The sequence below is a fragment of the Sminthopsis crassicaudata genome, chromosome 1 (assembly GCF_048593235.1).
Source record: "Sminthopsis crassicaudata isolate SCR6 chromosome 1, ASM4859323v1, whole genome shotgun sequence".
In the NCBI taxonomy this organism is placed as follows: Eukaryota; Metazoa; Chordata; class Mammalia; order Dasyuromorphia; family Dasyuridae; genus Sminthopsis; species Sminthopsis crassicaudata.
Window position 1 is genome coordinate 684,663,230 of NC_133617.1, and position 23,913 is coordinate 684,687,142.

At 34.0% G+C, this 23,913-nt stretch overlaps 1 long non-coding RNA gene across 1 annotated transcript in view; it reads left to right on the top strand.

Moving 5' to 3' along the window:
• Nucleotides 1–1,962: 1,962 nt before the first annotated feature.
• The window catches only part of LOC141555738 (uncharacterized), a 58,694-nt gene continuing 36,743 nt past the window's right edge, over nt 1,963–23,913 (top strand). Inside the window, exons 1-3 of the long non-coding RNA XR_012486316.1 lie at nt 1,963–2,060; nt 8,008–8,080; nt 13,643–13,760. This is a non-coding gene — a long non-coding RNA (uncharacterized LOC141555738). The remainder of the gene's footprint in view (nt 2,061–8,007; nt 8,081–13,642; nt 13,761–23,913) is intronic.

The window sequence follows — 23,913 nt, forward strand, 5'->3', positions numbered from 1 at the left end:
AAGGGAGGGAGCATCCACACTAAGAGGTTATGGATCTATTGATGGAAGCCAGACACCACAATAATTCTTTGTCCCAGGTGATCAAGCCTAGAATTCAAATTTGGATGAATTTCTACATAATGGATCTCTTTATCCTTTTCTCTCTCCCTTTCCCTTCTTCTCTCCTTCCCCTCCTTTCTTTATTTCTTTCACACTATTTCTTTCACTCTCTCTCTTTTACTATCTTTCTTCCTTCCTTCCTACCTTCTCTCTTTTTTTCTCTCTTTTATGCACACGCATGAATACACACAACTAGCAGTTATTGTTACCACTCATACAATTATTAAAAAAAACCTTTAAAATCAATTATAAAACAAAAGTGTGGAAAATTATCTATGTTCAGTGGAGATTTGGAATTTTGTATGCTTATGTGTATTCAAAACACATTTGGGACAGTAAATGATCTATCAGATCTGATGCCAAATTCCCAGACTACCTTCATTGTCCATTACTCTTCATATTAGGAATTTTTTCCTGCGCAGGAAACACTTTCCAAAATGAGACAGTAGAAGTCCAGCTTTAGATTTGAGACTCTACTATCCCATGATTTTTGTGCTGACTATTATAATGTCTTGGTGGGTGTGTTCTAGTTATGTCTAGGTGGATGGTTGCAATCAGCAAAGACTGAATTATAAGTAGTAGACCAGAGAAGCGTCGACAATCCCAACTATCCTGGGCCTTATTCACCACATGGTTGCTTTATCAAAAAAGAAATGGTCTTTGCATATAACAAGGTAGATTGATTTGGAAAAAAAAAAAGGAGTAAAAGTACCAGTAGTCAGAACAGATGAAATGAATGACTCCATACTATCATCGGAACTTAGAGTTTTATACTTTATTTCTTTCATGAATCTATTATTCAATTATCCTAAATTCTTCGCTTAGTTTCCCACTCTCCACCAACCAAGGATAATAAAATATATCTTTCTAGTCGATACTATATTTCAGTGATTAATACTTTTTGCAATGTTAAGTATGTTGATATAGAGACATTATAGCATAGTGGAAAGAATGTAAGATTTTGATTCAGCAAGTTCTGAGGTCAAATCCTCTCTGGTACTTCCTAACTGGATAAATCACTTAGCCTTTGTGGCCCTCAGTTCTTTATCTGTAAATTGAAGGAGCTCGACTACAATAGTAGGTAGATGGCATCTGAGGTCTCTCTTCTAGCTCTAAATCTGTAATACTATGTTACAAAATTGGTATCTTGTAAAGTCAAAATGTGAAAGTGTCCTAACAATGTAGCTACAGCTTAGGGATTTTCCCTTTTCCTTTAAGGCTATATCCTGCTTTTGGTTAAACAAGAGCCTCTCCTCCCATGTAAGAGTCACCTGGAAAATAGCATCTAAGGTGATGTCATAGAAAAAACCACTTTGATAAATTATTATAATATTATTAGAAGGAATGACATTTTATTCAATTTCTTAGGAGCATATCTTACATGTAACTCGATGATCCCCTTTCCTAGTAAATGTAATCTTCTCTGCCTCTTCTTAATTACTCTGATAGAAAATTTTAAAAAAGAAATCTGTTAGGGTTTGCTTTACTTACAAAAGAAAGGACCAGGGGGTGGAAGAAGAGAGGCCATAGTGGGAAGGAGGAAAGAGGCTGTGTTCCTCTCTAGTCCAGTTAACTCAGACCAGTGCTTCTGCCACCTGTATTTCTACCAGGGGGATAGATCTGAGTGGAGTCTCAGAAGGGCTTCAGGGTAATGGGATATTCATAGGATTTCACATGGAAGATAGGTTATACACTGTTCTTATACGTAGTACTTTGTTGCTAAAAACCTTACTATGTGTTTATAGAGGTTTATTCCCCTTACCTGGGAACAGAGATTTTCCTAGATGGAACAGACCCTCCAGGAAGTTTTTCTGTAACCTTGGTGCTTTCCACATTTATCATAGAATCAAGGGAGTCCAAGGACTGCTGAAGATGCATTCATCTGTGAGAACAATTATGACTGCACACCACATACTTTGTAGCTGTTTCCCCAGTGTCATGGCCCTTGGTCGCCAGGCCAGGTACTTGCATCTGTCACACTGTATAGCTTCTTGGGATACGGGTTTGGTGACTCTTTATATGGTGGATGTGTCTTAAGTTTTTGTACTGCATCAAAGGTCCTTGAGTTGCTTTTCTCACTGGATAATAAAAACATCAAAATTTAACATATTATATGATGCTGAAAATTCCTTCTGTGTGGCCATTCCAATGCTGAAAACTTTTAGACAGTTTTCCATGAATTGCTATGGTAAGAGAGAGGAAAGGGAATAGAGAGAAGAGGAACAAAGAAGAGAAAAGAAAAGAGATTTCCTGGAGGCCCAATGTAGTCCAGGACTCAAAGCTTATCTTTCATGGCAATATCCTGTAGACCTTCTGCTATTCTGGCATAATCTTCAAGAACTAAGTCTCTTTCATACCAAAAGAAGCTCTAGAAGGAGGTATATTCATGAAATATCAATGCAGTGTAGCCAGAAAATGATAGTAAATAAAAGGCTGGCAAACTTTGAGAATATGTGCGTGTCTCTTCCTAAAGAGCTGGGAGGAGATAGATCAGACCACTATTACTTTTCTTATTTCTCCATTATGGATCAGTTTTTTTTTTTTAACCTATTGATCTAGTCAGCCCTATGTCTGTATCTATCTATCCCTAGTATATCAGCTGGTTGCTAAGCTCATCTCTAATGGTTCCTTCCTTCAGCTAGCCAGCTGGAAAAATTCCAGGGTCAGTAATGTTTCCTAAAATACCAAACATAGCTGCCAAGTTCATTGTTGTAGGGGCTACTATGATTATGGTGGCTGACACAGGGACAGGGATAGGGATGGTGTATTGGAAGTTTGATCACTGACAAATCTAGGAACCAATCTCTTTAGCAGCAACTTTTTTACCCCATCCTGGGCTTTGTCCTGTCAAAAGCCAAGGCTCTCTTTAGTGTAATGGCAGCCTTCTTTATTTTCTTCAACATTTGAGGCTCTGTAAAGGTCCCTGTGCTTTGTCTTGTTCTTTGGCTCAAGCCCTGATCCCCTTGCTGGAATGTATATTTGACACATTATTTTTTCTTTTAAAAATTAGGGATGGTGGTAATGGAGGAATTGGAGGATGATCAGGAGGAAAGGGAAGGAAGAGAAGAAAATAGTAATGATAATTTTGAGCACAGTATACCTCAAAAATGAAAGTAAACCTTAGCATCCTACTGTGAAAACTATTTTTTGTCTTTTTTTTTTTTTTTTAGTATTTTTCCATGTCTGTTTCTCACTTCTACTCAACTCTTTAATTTATAGTATCATTTAGAGCTGCCTGAAACTTCACTACTGTGTACCAGTCCTCCTTTGTTATATAGTATTTGCAGACTCTTTTTGAACTTACCTTCTAATTCTTTGATCTACTAATTAATTTGACTTACTAATTTTGTTTTCCCTTTACTGCATGTTAATCCTTTCATTAGTGAACCCCTCCCCAAGTTAGATAACTTATTCTCTAATTCTCTTTTCTTTGTAATTTCCATAAATTGGCTTTTAATGTCTCCTTTCTTTTTTGCTAAACTTTTTTATTTTTTCCTTAGCTCAAAGAAAGCCTTGCAGCAAAACCATAGCTATTAACCTTGGGATAAGTTATTTATTTTATTAATCTTTTATATTTTGCAAATGGAGATTTCTCAAATGTTTTAGCAAGAAATTAAAAAACATAATTTCCATATTTTAATGTCTGATGTAAATGGCCTTGTGGCGATATACACTTTTAAAAGCAATTTGGGAAGAGTAAAGTGTTTTTACAATCTCTTGTCCATTCTATCTGTGATATGCATTCAAAAAGTATTGGTGGGGTGAGATGTGGGTAGGAGAAGCATACTTAAATATGCTTAAATACTTAAAGAAGTATGCAACATAGGAAATATTGTGATAGATGATTCAGACCACAGTTATGTCATATTCTCTTATCTATAAAATGAAGAGACTGGATATAATTAAGCCTAAGGTCATTTCTAGCTCTTATATTTCGTGTATGCATATGTCTGAAAACACTTGGGTATTGGTGAAAAGAAATAAAAATTGTAGAAATAATGGAATTAATGTGACATAAAGCAGATTCTTTGACTTCTTATACTTTATGACCATGAATATGATGATATCAGAACTGCCCCTGTGGGTAGGCAAAATATGAAAAAGTCACTGAAACACACTTCTCTATAGAGGAGCTCCATTAGAAATTTGTCTCTGTGTGTGTGTGTGTGTGTGTGTGTGTGTGTGTGTGTGTGTGTTTAGGTACTTCGTGTATGTGATTTATTTGGATCACTGTTCTAGAACTAGAAGTAACTTTTGAGGCCATTTAATTAAATTTCCTCATTTTACAAATGAGGAAACTGAGATAGAGGAAATTTAATAAATTTAAGACTCAGCCAATGTCACACAAATAGGAAGTGTCAGATTTAAGATTTGGATCCAGATGCTCTGAATTGAAAGCTCAGATTCTTTCTACTCTACCACTCCTCTCTGGATTAATTATTGATTACATAGGGCCCTGAGGGAATTGGAGGGAAATACTGTCGACTTTCAAGTGGTTACAAATATTTGAATATATTCAAATTCCATATAATTGGAAGTTATAATAAAATAAAATATAAGACCCATCCAATGAAAATATGTGGTGGGAATTTGAATAAGCAACAACTTCAGAGGATTCATTATTTGTACTAATTGAGATTTAGCTATAGTTTTAGTAAGGAAGTGGGCTAGTAGAGGAAAAAAGATGACAGAAGTTGATGCTCTTGAACAGAGATATCAACAAATAGATTTAGAGTCACTAAACAGTATATGGATTCCTATAAACTACCTATTGATTTAGTTTTAAAGTCTAAAATTGTCTATGATTAATTATATTTTAAAATTTTGTTAATTATTTTCTAATTACATTCTAATCTGGTTTAGACATTTGAGAGTGTCACAGATTACATGTTTAACTTCTCTAGTATATTGAGAAAAATCAAGCAAACCGCTTGTATACTATTAATGCCTGGATTAGACAGAGTTTCTAATGTAATGGAAATAAATAAATTCAGAGACTTCTCTTATAAGTAGCAACGACAGAATGATGTCTTGTACAAATATGCATTGAAAATAGGAAATAGGACTATTCCCTCCTCAAGAAAAGGAAGAATATGGGCACTTCTTCAAGATCACACAGGGATTCAGTGACCAGAGATATATTTTCTCTGATTCTTTCTGAGAATTGCATTTTTACCTTTCTTTGCTTCATTTTCAACTGCAATAAATACTAGAAAAAAAAATAAACTGCATTGGCTGCTGGCATGCCTTAGGGAAAAGGTCAGAGGTCCAGTTTGCTAAGAGCTGTGCTCCAAATCCAGAGTGAGAGAGCAAAACTCCTGTCTATAATCATTTGTTGATGGCACAATGTGTCTCTGGTGTCCAAAAAGATAATGAAAGTGCAGGAGCGGATTAGTCCCAATGAATTGGCCATTGGAAGAGCTAGGGTCTCAGAGAAGGACTTGGCTGTGTATTGTTACAGAAGGGGGCAATCTTTGTTATAGAGAGGATCAAAGCGCTCAGAGCTGAACATGATGTTCAAATTCATCTTGTTCAGAGGGTCTTAATCTTTTTCTGTATCATGGATCTTGTGAGCAGCTTAGCAAAGTCTCCTTAGAGTCATGTTTCTAAATATATAAAATAAAAAAAACAGGATTGCAAAGGAAACCAATTATGTTAAAATGAAGTTATCAAAATATTGAAAAAATGTCATAGACCTTAGTTAAAAACCACTAAATTATTCAACTACTTCATTTTTTACAAATGGTGGAAACTGAGGTACGTAGCTTAAAGTGACCTCCCAAGGTTCCATGGGTTAAGGGAGCCACATTTCAAAATAGAGAGCTAGGTGGTTCAAGAAATTAAGCTTTGGACTTGGAGCCAGGAAGACATGATTTCAAATATACTCAACCATTTATTAGCTGTGTGACTCTAGGCAATTACTCATCTCCCTCAGTTTTCTTCTCTATAAAATAGATATTATAAAAGCCCTTATTTCCCAGTATTGTTATAAGGATCAAATGAGTTATTTGTAATGTGTTTTGCAAACCTTAAATTGTTACATAAGTCTATTTGTTTTTGTTATTAAATTCCATGTTCTTTGAGTTTAATTTCAGTATGTTTTCTTCTATCTTATGTTGACTCTCAGCCATTAGGTGATGTAAAAAAGGGCCTTAAAAAGTCCTTTATCTTTTTGAGCTTCAGTTTCCTCATTGGTAAACTGAAGAGACTGAACTAGATGATCTCTATACTTCCTTCTAGTTCTGAATCCTTTGATTTTGGATACCAAGGGGGAAAGGTTGCCATGAAGATGGAGGAAGGTACTGTGCCTGTTCAGCTTTGATAGCCACAAAGACTTTGCTATTTGGTTATTATTGAAGCAAAATAATTGAAACCTTAGAATTGATAGAGAAAGAATATGGAAAACACTAGATTTCACTTTGACAATCTCTAGCCCCTTTTCCCATCTAAGAATGAAATGGAACTAATGTTTTAAGAAATTATGAATAGTAGTTGATGTGAAGCAAGTATGCAAATGATGGAAACTCCCATATAAATGCTGTTTGTGCTAACTAAACTATTTCCCCCAATCATCTTATCAATCCTTTCTTGAAAAAAAAAAAAGAGAATTCCTTTGCTTGTGACTCCCCTACCAAGTGTTTTCCAAATAAAATTTATGTATTAACAATTCAACTTTAATTTGACAATATTCTAACAGTCAAATTGGATATTTTAGAAAAAGATAATTGGCATCTAGACAAATGTTTCCAAATGGAAATTTGTTTTTATTTAAAGCTAACGTGTTTTTTCTTCCTAGGGACACCAATCCAATTCAAATTTTCCCCTCTCCTCTGTTTTTTTTTTCCAAGTTTTCTAATAGTCATTGACTCATCATCATTCTTAAACATTTGCTACTCTCTCCCTCTACCTCCCACTAGGTGTTTGTTGCACTGGCTAGACAATAGCTATAGAAATGAGTCAGAGAAAATAAATTATTTGCCCTCAAACGTTTTTGCATACTGTCATTTTTGAAAGATATTCCAGTATCAAAGATGGTTGAGAGTCATGTGCATCCAGAGAGAGGTTTATGGGGACTAAATGTGGATCACAAAATGGTATTTTCACCTTTTTGTTGTTTTTGTTTGCTTGCTTGTTTTCTTGTGTAGCATGACAAATATGGACATATATTTAAAATAATTGTACATATTTAACTTGCTGTCTAGGGGATATTACCTCAGGATGCTGAAATTTATAGGGGGTTTGAACTCCTTTATCAACACAGAAACAACTTACTTAGCATCTACTTACCAACAATAGTTAGTTAAAATAAAATTAATGAAAGGTAGGCTTCTTTCTTTTTCTTTTCCTGGATCTCTTCAACCAAATCTTTGTCCTGGGCCCTTTCTCCTTACCTATGCAATTGAATTTATTTTTAAAATTGGCCTGAGAACATATTTGTGTTATTTACTCTGGAATGAATTTTATGAGTATTATCCCTGGCGCCAAAGGCCAAAGTTGCTAGCTATATCTCTGAGAAAGGAAACTAGTAAACATTGGCAAAATGCTAATTTACTTCTTTTAATATGATAAATTATGGTTCACTATTTTCCTAATGCTGAAATATCTTTGTATCCCTGTAACAAATTTAACTTGATCATAATTAATGATTTTCTGAATGAATTCCTGTAGTCTGATGGATTTTATGTATATTTTAGAATTCATATTCATTAATAACATTGGTTTATAGTTCTCTTTTGTTATAGCCTTCCCTATGATAAGTTTTAGGACTATATTTGTCTCTTTCAAGAAGTTTAGTAGAATGCTTGCTTAGTTTTCAACAATAATTTGTGTAGTATTGATATTAATTGTTTCCTAAAAGTTTGATGGCAAATTTTGTTTCAGTCTCTTATATTTATTCCTTATGTACAGGTTACACAATACAGCCTCCTTACCTGTGATCATGCCCTGTGGAAGGTTTATTATTGATTTACCGTGGGCCCAGGTAAAGTTAAAAAAAATTAAGTTAATACAGAATATATGTAGTCTTAAGTAAAAAATCAGGAAATAATGACAGGGAAGGGAAGAAATAAGAATAAGCATTTATTAAGTGTCTACCATGTGCCAGTCACTGTGCTAAGTTCCTTATTTGTAAAATGGAGACAACAGTATTGGTGATTAGGATCAAGCAAATGATATTTGTATAGCACTTTGCAAAAATTAAAGTGATATATAAATGCTATGTTTATTATCACTTTCTTATAAAATAATGATGACTGGGTTCACAAAGGCTTTGTCCTTTGTTTAAGGAATGGTAGTTCTAACCAAAATGGAAAGACTTTAAGTATGGACCTGATGATAAGGCCGAATATCTGCTTGGTCAGGAAGTTTTTGATTATTCATGAAAATTTTAACCCTAGGGTGCTGAACCATAGCAACTTCCAAAGATCATGTTCTAAGTAATAGGGGAGCCATGAAAAGCTCCATGGATTTCATCCATGAAAATCTGGATGAAATCACACATTTTAATGTATTGATGGCAAAAATCAATAAGTATAAACTTTTTGTCTGACTCTTATATAAGCCCTAGAAGACTGTAGAATTTTGTGCTAGTTTTATGCTTTTTTATTTTGTTATTTGCATCACTTCAGGAAATAGTATTTTTGCCTTATAAAAATTATTTTCTTTCATTTAACTTTTTCTCTTTATATTTCTATTCCCCTCTCCTCCAAACTAGTTGCTTTTCTTCTTCTACTACACTAGACTTATTTTGGTATCTTTCTTTTGAGTCATTCTTTTTGCTTCTCTTTCTAAGCACATAGTATTCTGTATGAGACAGATATTCTTTCATATCTTTTCTCCTTTCAGATAAAGATAAAAAGGAAAGGGACCCTCATTTCCTCACATCGATGGGGGAGCTTTCTTTTTTCTTGGGATCATGAAAAAATAATGAATCTAGAAAAAAATAGGTCTCTAAAGCATTTAAAATTCACTCAGGCAAACATATAAACAGTTCTGAGGGCAAAAAATAATATGAAGAAGTCTCTTATGATAGTTTGATCAAAAATCTTCTATTAACTAGACCTATGGAAAGGGCAGACACAAAAGGTAGTTTTTAATTAGAGGAATTTTATCATCAGACTGCTTCTCTGTAGATGACTCATGTTCAGGCAGAGCAAACTAAAGAAGGGCAGGAAAAAGCCCACCTCATTTACACATTAACCCTGGTTCTCTCAGGGAAAGGGGGTCAACTGTGCATTCTATAATTTGTTAGGCCAGCCAGGAAGGGGGACTCTGCTCAGAGATTTTGGTCTTAACAGAAATTAGGGCAAGTTTAATGTGAATGAGAAGTATATCTTCCCTTACAGTTCCTGATTCATTTGGTATTTTTTTCTGGTAAACCACTTTGTGGAGTATGTACAGACAGAGGCTTGTATTCTTGGTTGTGAAATATGAGACATAATTGACAAATGTGGTCATAGGGAAAGGTTGATAGTGATATTAATCAGTCAGCAAGCATTTAAGTACTTACTATATGCCAGGCACTATACTAAATACAGTGGTTCAGTGGAGGAAAAAAACAAACATTTATCATAAGAATACTCACCAACATATCCAGTGCTTTAAGGTTTGCAAATAATTTTGCATATATTAATTATCTGAAGGAACTCACACTCTCTTGGTAGAGACAATGCATAAATAACAATGGATAGATTAAAATGTATATGTATAAGACACATACCTTATCAATGTAAGGTGATTTCTGAAAATGTCACTAGCAGAGGTAAGTGACAAGGGAAGTAGATGGAAAACATCTTTTGTAGAATATGGAATTTGAGCTGCCAATTTTTAAATTAAATTTTCTTTTTTCAATTAAGATATTTATTTTCTCTCTCTTACATTTATCTTCTTCTATGTACCATATTGAGAAAGATAAACAGAAAAACAAAATCCTTCTAACCTGCATAATTAAGCAAAGGATATTTCCAAATGGTATGTGTAGAAATATATATATATATGTATATATATACATATATATACATATATATATATTTCATTCTGCATATTGAGTTTATTGATTCTTTGTTAGAAAATGTGTTCTTCATCATATGTAGTTTTTAATCATAGTAAGTTTTCCAAAATTGTTCATTGTTTTTGTTAAATAAATTATTCTCCTGGTTCTCAGTTCACTCTGTATAAGTTCATATAGTTCTTCCCAGGTATCTTTGAAAATAACTCTTTTGTCATTTTTTATAATACAATATTCCATTATATTCATATAACAATTTTTTCAGTCTTTCCCCAATTAATAATTATCTTCTATTAATTCCAGTTTTCAATACCATGGGAAGATCTATCAATATCTTTTGAACATATACAAATATTCTGTATGTGGATTATATAAATATACATATATATATCACATATATTATATCATATATTATATATATCTATATCACAAATAATAAGTGATTTTTTTTGTTGGGGAAAGATGCTAGTAATTGTGAAGTTCAGTAATGGTTTTATGTCAAAAGCATTACTTAAACAGAGTTTTGAAAGAAACAATGGATTTCAAGAAGTATTTTTGTGCAGTTCTGCATTTAGATTATATGGTATCTTGCTCACAATCACAATGTTCTTCTCTTTTGCCTTTGGGAAAACCTCAACTTCAATTCTCCAAAAATTACAATACAGTGTATTCTAAGAATCTTAGTAACATTTAAAGTGCTTAAAACAGCAATTGGATTCTAGGGACCGACTGTATTAAATGGCTTATAGCCACACATCAAGTGCTTTATCTTCCTAAATGACTGGCACAGTACTCTGAAATAGTAGGTACTGAGTTGAATGAATGAATTTATTATTTTAAAATTTTCACTTTTTAGGCCTTGCAAGTTTGCATGACCCAAGGTAATCCAGCTAGAGTCAGGACTAGAACAGAAGTTCAGCCTCTAATTCTCAGACCCATACTCTTTCTGCTCTAACCACCTATGTCCATATTTTTTGCTCACATAAATGTTTCATCTTTATAAATAAGAAAATGGATTTTTAAAGTGAAGACTCTTATCTACTGGCCCAAAGCATAAAGAAAACTAGAAAGGATAACTTGAAATATGGAAATTCTTTAAATGCATGAATTGTATCTGGCCAAAAGGTAAAGCAATTTGATTTATGTCTTAGTCTCCCTTCAGACCTGAACTGGTTAAAAAGTAGTCACATATATAAGTGACTCTCCAAAGCTAAAGAAGTGTTTCAGATAGGGGTATACAGTGATGTTAACTTATTACAGTGACAATTTTAGGGCTGAAGGATTCTGAGTTGACTTAGGATGCCCAGAGACATTTGCATTGTCACGTGCTTAACCAGCATGTTTTCATTTCTTCCATCTTTTGCCCAAGTATATATATATTTAAGTAGTAATTTCAAGCATGGTGGGATTGAGAGGTTCTTCTTGAAAAGTTATAGTATCACTGTAATCTATTAGGAGTAAACATATCCCCTATTATGTGTTTGAACATAATCCTGCTGTATTTGAACAGCAGCCCTATCTTAGTAGTAATGGTAATGGGAAGGTTAGAAGAAAAGCAGTAGGAAGAATTATTGATCTTATACCATTTCTTATTTTGCATATTACCTCTGAAATATTGGTTGATAAAGTCATTTACCACTGGTAATAAAACATAGGCTATAGAGGTATCTTGGAAACCTTGAGAGCAATCTAATCATATCAGACATTAAATAGTGTCTCTCCTTCCTCAGACGCTAAAGAAAGCAAAAATGTGTGTTTTTTTATTGCTATTCAAAGGTGAACTTTGAATTACACAAAAATCAGGGCATAAACTTCTAAGTTTCCTATCTGTGTACAGCCTATATTTCCTGTGCATTTGTATAAGTGGGTGAGCCCTCCAGGGACATTCGCTATCTCCTTTGGAAGTGCCCATCTCAGAATAACCTCTCAGTGCACATTTGCAAGTAGAATAGTAATAAAAAAATTGATTTGGGATTTCAATCTATCCAAACAGTATAAAAAGATAAATCTCCTGTCCAGTATTGACTTTTTATTAAAAAAAATGTTATATGATGGGTTGTGACATCCATCCCGATAGCCAGGAAGAAAAGGCAAACTCAGAAAAAAAATATACTGACATTGTGTATGTGTGTGTGTCTATTTATTGACCTTGAAGAAAGAGAAGTGTTGAGACCAAATGTCCTGCTACAGCTATTCAAAAGGTGAATTTGGAATTTGGAAAAATCAGAGCATAAACTTCCAAGTTTCCTCTCTATGTACAATACATATTTTCTGTGCCTTTGTATAAATGAGTGAGCTCTCCAGGGATATTTGTTCTCTCCTTTGGAAGTGCCCAGAGATTATTCTGGGTGCACATTTGCAGATAGAATAGTGATTTGATATAATTTGAAGTGAAAGTCAGATTTCTTTGGTTTTCCTTCCAAGTTTGATCATTAACTAACCTTAATGATCTTGAGTTATGTATTCCACTTCTCAGCATCTTGTTATTGTTATTTATAAAATGTTGATGGTTATATGGAAGGTAGCAAAGAGGATTTGGTAATCTCAGAGGTCCCTTTTCTTTCCATTTGTTTATAATTTACACACATGAAAGGCAATAGTAATAGTTTTTGTGGCAGGAGGTAGAGGAAATTATTTCTGTATATTAGAAGCTTTCCCTATGTCCTTGAAGTCATATCATGAGGTGTCCATTACGCTACTTATCCACAAAGCAAAGAGTAGCTAGGATGGTAAGTGGATAGAGGGCAGAGCATGGAGTAAGAAAAATCTAAATTCAAATGTGACCTTAGATACTTATTAGCTGTGTGACTCTAGGTAAGTCATTTAACCCTGGTTCCCTCAGTTTCCTCATCTATAAAATGAGCTACAGAAGGAAATGGCAAATCACTCTAATATCTTTGCTGAGAAAACCTCCCAAAAGAGTCACAAAGAGTCAGACAGGACTGAAAATGACTAAATAACACCAGCATGAAAATCCACAAAGGTAGTTCTACACCATGGTCACTGCATCCACAAGGGATTTAGAGTAGAGAGCAAGGAAATTACATGTGTCAGGGAGTAGCCTGACTAGCTCTCATTAAACTTGCTTTGATTTCTCTTAGAACCAATGACCCGGACAATTCTCATTTTCATGGCTGGATTAAGAAGAGTACCCATAGGTGATAGAGCCTGGCTAGTTTTACAGCCACCTGGGCACTTTGGATTCTGACCAGAGATGTCAGTAGAAATTTTTATGCCCAAGGCAAGGGTAATAAAACATGCACGCCAATTCTTCTAGGGAGGGGATTGGGAACTACAAACTTTTATGCCATAAACCGATTTATTCTGAATTCAGAGATGAATAAGAAGTAGCCAAACAGAAACCCCATTAGGTTCCGGGCTGGAGAGGGAATGGGACACATGTGCAACTGAGAAAGAGTTTATATGAGGTGCCTGGTTTATTTGATAATTTGCTATTTTAACTAATTATTCTTATTCTCTAAATACTAAATTCCAATGTCTATGATGCTAATGGACTTCTTGTCTTGGGTCTTGCAGATTTCAGTAACCTGAAACAAAACTGCAGTCATCCCACTCTGGCTATGATTCAGATGGCGACCCAATCAGGTGTATTTGAACCAGCTCAAACAAGTTCATGAGAACCATTTGTTTAATTGTAAGTATGAGCACTTAAACCTTGGTAATGGGAAATGCTACAAATGAAGACAATTTATTGTTTTGTTAATTGTCTAGATTTAAGAAAATGGAGAAAATGTTAATAATGAAAGTTAATTTTCAGATTAACACTTCTGTTCATTTGAAGCCAGGCATTAAATATTTATCAGTATATCCTGGAGCTAATTGTTCTTTCCTATCTTCTACAAAAGTATTTCATAGAATTCTTTTTTTTTTCCCTTAAAGCATACACTTACACATACACATCCCAAACCCTCTAAGGTCACAAAACTCTAATACTCATGATAAAATGCAGCAGAGTAGGATCTTATTCCTACCTTCATTTTGCAGAGAGTAAATTAGAGACTCAAAGTCCTCTTTTAATTTTTTTAGTATGATTTGTAATGTTCAGATTATCAATTTATTTTGACCACATGTGGTGAAAGACTGTGGTCTAAACCTAATTTCTATTTTTCTGCTTTTTCCTTTTCTGAAAGTTTTGTCAGATAACTTCTTCCACATAATTTATTATCTTAGGTTTAATAGTGTTTTGAACTTGATTATTTCTATTCTTCCTTATTTAGTTTATTCCATTAAAAGTTCATTCCATACTTTTAACTAGTACCAATTAGTTGTAATTAGTGCTTTTTTATAATATAATTTGGAGACTCAAAGATATGAGTAGCTTTCCTTTTAATTCAGAGGTCATTCTTCTAGGAATGTGCCACAAAAAGCTAAAAAACAAGAAGAGTTCTATGTATCACAATATTTCCTAGTCACAAGTTTTCTGATAGCAAGAATTAGAAATAAAGAAAGAAGCAACACTTGAAATTCAGAGAAATGTGGGATGCAGAGGAATGTATAATCCCCAATAATATATTAAATGTTTGCCATAATGTAAGTGGAAAGAACAAGGACAAATGGAATGCAAAACTATATGGTATAATGATAAATGACTGGTTTTGGCCTTGGAGAAGAAGGGTGGGTCTTGCTGTTTGTTTTTGTTGGGGACATTGAGGACTACTGGTATTTTTTGATATGTTAGTAGGGTCAATTGGGATTACTTTATATATATATATGCATATATATATATATATATATATATATATATATATATATATATTGGTTTTAAGACAAGTTTCACTTGAGAGAGGGGGGAATATATCTGAAACTTCCTGGAAAAAATAGGAAAAAATTAAGTCATGAATAAGATGATTCTGTTTTTTTTTCTTTTAAGGAGAATATAGTTGTTATTCTGAGCTCTCTAGAAGAGGCAAAAGCTGAACTAGATCAATACATGAGAATATTTAAATTGAAAAGGCAAGTTCACTAGACCTTCTAAGAAAGAAGTTGGATTTCTAAGGGTGAATACAACATTTAAAAATAGACAATGGGTGATTGAAACATTTAAATATTTTTTTTCTTTAGAAAGAGCATTAATAGAGCACATTATTGTGGACTTATGTAACTCTAATGCCTTGGTTCAGTGTATTAGAATAGCCCTGTGGCATTATTGCCATTTTGACAAGAAGATGGATATTTCAAAGAAGCACTTTTGAGTTCAATCAAATTTGAAAAACAATTTAAGATCAGTCATTTATGTGAGACTGCTTTCATCTGCAAATGGCTAATTTAGGAAAAATGAATGTGCAAATGGGAGCTGCCTCACTCCTGTTTCATCCCCAGTCTACTTTTTTTTTGTGTGGGAAAAGAGCAATAATCTTCAGTGAACAAATGAGCTTTTCTGTCTTTAGTTCTGATGCTGCAGAGAGTTTAAATTAGGAGGGCATAGAAATCAAAATGTTCATATCATGACAGTCACTGGATGGTAGGTAAAACAAGGTAAATACCACTAAGCCATAAGAAGGGCTGCAAATAAGCTTCCCTTCCTTCCTTTATACAAGAAAATATGGGGCAACATCAAACTAGTGAGAAGGTTTGCAGAGATGAGGCTTAAGTTTCTATCTCTTATTAAAACCTGTCACTGCAGAAGTAATCCTTGAATAAACAAAATTGAAGATTACCCAAAAGATATTGGAGAGCCATATGTTAGACAGTATCAGGGTGTAACACATTATATATGGAGAAGAAATAATAGAATAAGAAAATAATTAACATTTATGTAGTGTCTTTTATGTGCTGTTATATCCCTGGAGCACTATGCTCCAAGGGAGTAATAGCATAAAAAGATGTTTTTGGAGTAACATAGTAGTAAGAATGAGTGGTAACTGATAGACAGCCTCAGAAAGCCAGTGGCTTTCACCCAATGTCAACCGAATGTGAGCAAGGTCAAAAACACATTTGCAAGATCCCTTGTGGTAAGTTGATGGGAGAGCTCAGACAAGCAGGGATGAGCTATGTTTTGCATTGTCAGAGGGAGTATTCATGTTGATCAAATCAGATTTTTTTTTGTTATCTTAGTGATTTGGAGAGTGTTGCAAACTGTGATTTAGCTAAAAAAAAGGTTCTGCAAACTTCATTCACAAGATTATAGATTTATTGTCGGAAAGGACATTGCTTTCCTATCCCTTCATTTTACTCTAGTCATTGCTAAATTTATACAGATAACCATATTAGAATCTGATTTTTTTTTAAAAAGTAGCATGTTATATTTAACATGTATTAGACTGCCTGCCATCTAGGGGAGAGGGTTGTGGGAAGGAGGGGGCAAGTTGGAACAAAAGGTTTTGCAAGGGTCAATGTTGAAAAATTACCCATGCATATGTTTTGTCAATAAAAAAGCTATAATTATAATAAAAAAAGAGAAAAGTAGCATGTTAGAGAGGTTGGGTAGTATAGTATAAATAGTACTGGATTGGGAATCAGGGGAAACTTGGGTGTAAAATTTACCTTTATGCTTACTAATTTACTGTATGACCATAAGCAATTAATTGATAAAGATTTATTAAATATGTACTTTGTGCCACACATTGCTAGACTTTGGGGATGCAAGTATAAAAAACCACAATTTCTGCTCCCGAGCCACTTAAATTTTAATGGAAGAGACAATATACACAGTAGAGAGTTAATGATTACACATCTACACATATATGTATATACAGGCAAATGAATTAAATACAAGGTAGTTTGGTAGGACACCGATATTTGAAGCAGGGTCAGAGAAGGCTTTATTTGCAAGATTATACTTGTGTTATATCTTAAAAGTAAAGAGTAGCCCTCTAAAGCTCTGAGAGACATTATAAAATGAAAGTAATCATATCTGTAGCACCTACTTCACAGGGTTGTGATAGGAAACAAATGAGAAAATGAAGCTAGAGTGCTTTGCAAATCTGGAAGTACTATATTCATGTAATCTATTACTATTATGAACAAACATGGGAATGTCATTTAAACAGAGTTTCCTACAAGAGAAGCTATTTATATTTGCCATGCTCTTCACTTTGCTGGATGGAACTGAAAATGAATTTATTTATGGAAACATAAGGGACATTAATGAGTCTGTTCTACTCCTAAAATTATTTTATAGATAATGTAATTGAGGCAAGAGAGTTTGTGATGAGCCAAAATCATCCAAGTAAAAAGTAGTATTGAGATTTGAAAATAAACCCTCTAACATCAGATCCAATTATTTTTCTATTTAACGATGCTTTAAATCATATCTTGATAATGTTCTCCTTCAATTTAGTACTTCTCAACTGCACACTATGTGCCAGGCACTGTGCTAAATGCCAGGATACAAAGACAACCAAAAGATGCCCTACTTTCAAGGAGCTCATGGTTTAATGGAAGAGAGAGAATGCAAAAAACCATGAACAAACAAGCTATATGCAGGATGACTTGGAATCAACAGGGTAAAGATACTGGCATTGGGTGAGATTGGGGGGAAAAAAAAGGTGAGATTTTAGCTAGGACTTGCAAGAAGCCAGGACAAAGAAATGAGGTGAAGAGAATTCTAGATATGGGAGATAGTCACTAATAATGCTTGGAACTGGGACATGGAGAGTTTTATGCAAAGGAGTAGGAAGGAGGTCATTCCCCCATCCCATTTTACATCTATGAAGGCAGAGGCTCCATGATGTTTAACAAATGTGGTATACTATTTAAGCTTCCAGTACTGGATGTGAACACACATCAGAGATGTTTTATTTGGGGAGGACTCATATAATAAAATATTCTATTAAAATCTTTGCTTGATGTTTCATGTTCTGGATCCCAAAAGGCTTTGGTAAAGAATATAAACTCTGTAGGTTCTATTAAGGTAAAGATGAAGTCACTAATGAACTTTTTTGCATGGTATTCAAGAACCAACCTAGCTAAGTTGAAAATGTTACCTCACTGGAAAGTTGGCTATTGGGTACTGAAATTTTTTCAGCTATAACAACTCACAAAAATAATCTACAGGGCTATCATTTCCATTGATGGAGAGAATTCATACTGAAAAGGCTCATGCATCCTTGAAAGTGAAAAATATTCATATTTCTTGACTTTTAGGCCTTGTAATTATGTTAATATTTATCGACCTTTCTTCTTTTTGCATCCATAAAATATACTTGACTGATTTTTAAAAATTCACTTTAGTAATTCCTCTCAAGTAGAAATTATTATCCAGCAAAGATGATCAAATTCTCTACCTTTTAATCATTTCGATTTCAGAGACAGTGTTATTATTTTTAGTTTACTTTATCTGTTTAATTTATATTATCTGTTCTCTTTCAGGTATTATTATATATAACCCTCCCCCCAAATGACACATCCATTTATTATTTTAATATATACACAAAGCACAGTTTGATCCTACTTTTAGGCAGCATTAAACACACATATACATAAATACTTGCAATTAAAGAGGGAACAAAAAGAAAAAAAAACAATCTTAGCCAAAGAAAAGAAAAAAGTGAATAATTGAACACTTAATGGGTCCTTATGGCATTATAGTATAAAAGGAAAAAAATAAACCAGAAATCAATCTAAGTTTTGCTCCCAACTAGCTCTATGATCTTGGGCAAACCACAGTCTTTCTGAATCTTAGTTTATCAGTAGAATTAGGCATTTGGACTTATCTAACAGACATCTCCAACTTTATGTTGGTATATAATATGGTTCAATTTTATCTTTATACCTCCTCTTCATTTGTCCATTTAGCATTGTATTCTGTCTATTGAAGGCTGGGAACTGAACCTATTATTTCTTTGCTATAGAAAACTCCCTCTCTCTAGCAATGTAAATAAGTACCTTTCTACAAATGATAGTTTTAGAGTTGTCTAGAGTACTGAGAAGTTAACTGAATTGTCCAGTATCACACAACCAATATGTGTCAGAAAGGGAACTTGATTCTAGGTCTTCTTGGCTTTGAAAGTCAGGTCTTTATCTGTTGTACTATATTGCTGGTTATCTGTCACTATTAGACACGTAATAAATTTACAGAACTTAAATGAATCCATAGTAATTAGTAAGGATGGACTAATAAACATTTAGGTATCTCATCAGACCTTGATTTTAGCTTTATGGCGAGAATAATGGCTAGTGAGTTATTTGTTATTTATATAGTTTATTTTTTACCTTTACATGTATAAAATTTTCCCAGGCCCCGTGGTACAAAGTTGAAATAATATAGAGACTTTCTCATGGAAATATTACTATTAAATAGAAAATAGGGGTTGAATTTCATTAATCAAAGGGACTTTTGAGTGAGGATATTTCTTTCATCAATGTAAGTCTTTTCTGTAATATTATGATCTTAGAAAGTGACCTAGATCACAGACAAATTGAAAAACTTACTCCAAATCCTACAATTAACGGAAGTGGTATATGAACCCAGTTCTTGGTTATAATGCCAGATTTTCATACACTACTTCATGCTTTGGCTTAATGGAGAGATAAAACACAAACAGGTTAACTATTACATCCAATATTGCATGATGAGTGCATTAACAAGCTACAAAGTACTATGTAAACTCTAGGGTAAAGTTGTTAACCACTGGGAGATCAGGAAAGGCTACCTGGAATACATAACATTTGAGTTGGGCTTTAAAGGATGGGTAGTATTTTAACAGCTGGAAAGAGGACATTCAAGGCTTATTGAACAGCATGAACAGAGGCATAAACTTTCACTAAAATAAAATTAAGTGAAATGAAATGAAATGGAGGAGTAAAAGCGTAGAGGATGTTAGGAAGACAAAGGGTAGAATTATTTGAATGGACTATGACATGTATAAGTAATAGTATTTTAGGGATAGTATATTATTCTGAAATGGTACAATGCCATTATCAATAGAGATCATTGAATGCCAGGCAAAGGAGATTGAAAGTTAGTAAGTTTAACAGGGAGTGAGTTAAAATATCCCACCTGGATATTTTAACTGGATCTGAGAAATCCCTATTCTAGATCAGCATCATGAAGAGACTTGTGTCCTATGTGATGGGAAGTGGTTTCCACGTCCAGCAATGCCTCCAATTATAATAGAAAGTATTGACTAGATGTCTCATTACAGCTTCTGAGGGGTAATCAATTGAAAGGTTAAGGATAAACCTTTTATAGAATACAAGATGTTTAGAATTGGGCACACTCAGCAGTCATTTGTAAATTCAGAACCTGTGACATCTCATCCTTAACCTGCTATGGATTTGCTTTATGACACTGGCCAATCTCTCAAGCTTACACAATTCATTGTTAAATAACAGAAAGGCAAGCCAGACAAAGTTAGCCAGTGGATTGTCTCAGAATCACGAGTGGTTTGGTTCCAATTGCTGCAGCTGAGTTAATGGATTGGGAAAGCTCATTCAGTGTTGAGCTAGAAATTAATTAAGAAATGAAAGGAACTCTTTAACTCAGGCTGGCTTGGCTTTATTGCTAGCATAGTTTTATGGAGAGATTCCCTTTGAAGTCATCAGAAGTCTTGAGTTCCAGTTTTAGAACTTTCAAGACAATGTAGTAGAAAAAGTCTAGGATAAAGATTTCAGAGATTTGAAATTGAATCCCATTTCTGACCTTGGACAAATCACTTGACTAAGTAAACTCTTTGAAGTCAGTGACTGTATTATTATGGGCAACTAAGAAGTGAAGGGAATACATTATTGGGACTTGGAGTTGGAAGAACAGTTCAAATTCTTAATATTAAATCAACTTTGTGTCTTTGTTTCTATTTCCCTCAGCTTTCTCTTTTGTAAAATAGCACCTAGTTCACAGAGTTGTTGTGAGGGTCAACTGAGAAAATCTGCATAAAAGACTTGGCAAACCTCAAAGAACTATATAAATGTTATCTGTTAATATTTTAAATTCACATTTCCAATACATAGCACAATGTCTGGTACACTTAATTAATACTCAATTAAATACTTGATTGCTTCTTTAACCTTTGGTTTCCCTTGGAAAAAATGGGGATATTAATATTTGTAATATTCTATGTATGAGGAATGCGTTCCTCTACATATCCATATGTATGAGGAAAATTCCTTAAGTCCCTATCTGATTATGATGTGTTTGTTATTGTTTTTGCTGAGACTGATGCTATCCAAATGCTGAAAGGCTTGAAAGGGAAAAATAAAAGTATTATACATCAATCAGGAAGGGTTTCTGAATTCCTTTTCATTGAGTCAGAATTTTTAAATTTTAATATGATTCATTTAAGTGTGAAAATGGTTGCAATCTGGGCACCTGCACAAAAACAGTGAGAGCAGTGGGAAGTGAAGAGGATTTAACTGACACATATGGAGTGTGATATTCTTTGACTGCAGCCCCGATTTGTTGGCTTATGAATTCCGGAAAGCAGTAATGGAGTTGAGCCTTAGGAGGCTTAAGTTCTCCTTTCTTCACAAATCATTTGGCTTAAACATTTGTCTTAAATTCAGTAAGGAAATGAGACTAAGTGTTGTCATTTCCCCCCAGGTCTTGTCAACAAATTGGTGGAGTTTCTTGCAAGTTAGAGACAAGTATTTTACTTGGCATTTCTCTGGAGATCTGTCTATAAATATTGTCTTTTAGGGATTGTCTTTTTTTTTTTTAATTAGGCTTTCTCTAAAAAAACAACAACAACAACAACAGGAAATATTCAAAAATTGAATAAAATTAAGTGCAAATTTGATGCATCATTAATGGGTCTGTTTACTACATTTGAGAAAGTCAAAGTGGAAAAAAAGGGAAATTCAATTTTTTTTCATGCTGAAAATCCAAGGAATCAAATAGAAGATAACACCATCGGAGAGAAAGGAAACACAGAAATGCTACCTTGGGGTCTGCAGTCAATTGTGGGGGGGAGGGAAAGTTCAAGAACAGAGCATGTATTATAATAAATCTTGTGCCTAATTTACCCACACAATTCCTCTCAGACTCCTGGTCTTCATGGCAACAGCTCTAGTCTGCTCTTCTGCTCATTTTACAGCAAGCACCTCTTTAATACTTCTACTCATCCAGCTTAATCAGTACTTGGATTCTTCCTGAATTGCTGACCCCTATTTTGTATGGATTGGTTATTATTTGACTCTTTCAGGGGACAGTGCCATTGTGGCTAATCATTTCTTGGTCAATGGACAGATTACTTTCTAATTCAGTCAAAGAATTATTTAAAAGGATAACCAGCTATTATATATTTTATGGTTAGCTTAATACCTTGTTACTGGCCCTTTCCTTTCTTTTAAAAATTATCTATTTTACTTATTTATTTTAATATGACTTTATTTTTCCAAATGGACACAAAGATAGTTTTGAACATTCACCTTTACAAAGTCTTATGTTTGAAATTTTTTCTTCCTTTCCTCCTCCCTTCCCCAAGATAAGATAGCAAGCAATCTGATGTAGATTAAACATATGTAATTCTTCTAAACATATTTCCATATTCATCATGCTGTACACACACACATACACACACACAATCAAATCAAAAGTGAATAATCATGAGAGGAAAAAATCAAACAAATAAAAACAGCAACAAAAAAGATGAAAATAATATGCTTTGATCCACATTCACTCTTTATACCTTTCTCTCTGGATACAGATGGCACTTTCCATCATTGAGCTATTGGAATTGCCTTTAATCACCTCATTGTTGAAAAGAGCCAAGTCCATCTCAGCTGATGATATTATTGTTACTCTGTACAATGTTCTCTTGGTTCTGCTCACTTCACTTAGTATCAGTTCATATAAATCTTTCCTTGGACCTTTACTTTTTATGTTGCCATCACCATCATCACAGAAAAAAGAAACTTTATCTTTATATTCATAAACTATTTGTAAATTGACATTTATAAATATTTACAAAAAATAGCTTCCCCTGATAAACTACACCTGAAACATTACATTCAATTTTAGATTTTAATAGAAGTGGAAAAAGAATGGTGGATGTATTGGCAGAGAACCTGGGCTCAAATGCTGACACAGTCCTTTTTTACCTGTGTGATTCTGCGTCATTAACATGTCTTCTCTGGGCTTGCAGTTTCTTATCTGTAAAGTAAGGACATTAGATGACTGACTTATTAATGTCCTTTCCAATGTTCTCTCTACTGCACCTCTCAAATATGTGTCATTGGTGATTAGTGAGAGAAAAAGGAATATTTATTCACTGTGTTGTCTCGACACAACAGCCAGAGTAGTAGCAACATATCCCATAATATGGAGAATCCAGTTCTTGAGGCCATTTCATTTTTTTTGGAAGTTCTGTTTTTGGAATATGGTATATATCACTTACTGCCTGGGGGACTTCAGGTAAGTCACCTAACCTTTCCAGAAGTCCGTATCACCATCTGTGAGTTGAAGGTAGGGCTTCTAAAACTTTTTTCTACCCATGATCCCTTTTTGCCCAAGAATTTTTTTTTACATATTTAGGTATATGATAGGCACACAAATCAAATATCTACTGATAACAAATCACAATTTTGTGACCCTCACATTCAGTTACAAGATCCTATATGGGACTATGACTGAATTTAAAAAGCTGGAGACTAGAGGACTTAAAAGGTGTCATATGGTTTTAAGTTACTATGCTATGAATTTTGGTCTGCCAGAATGGATAGCTTTATGGCTAGTTAGTGCCAGACATGATAGCCATTAGTTTCAACAATTCCTATACTCTGGGAAATCCAGAGGACTTGGTTGAAGCTGGTCTTTTTTGTAAAGACATTATGAATATGCAGGGGGTAATTAAGGAAGAAGAATGACAGTGCTTGTTATCAGCAGTTATTAGACTCGTTGATATTTTAAG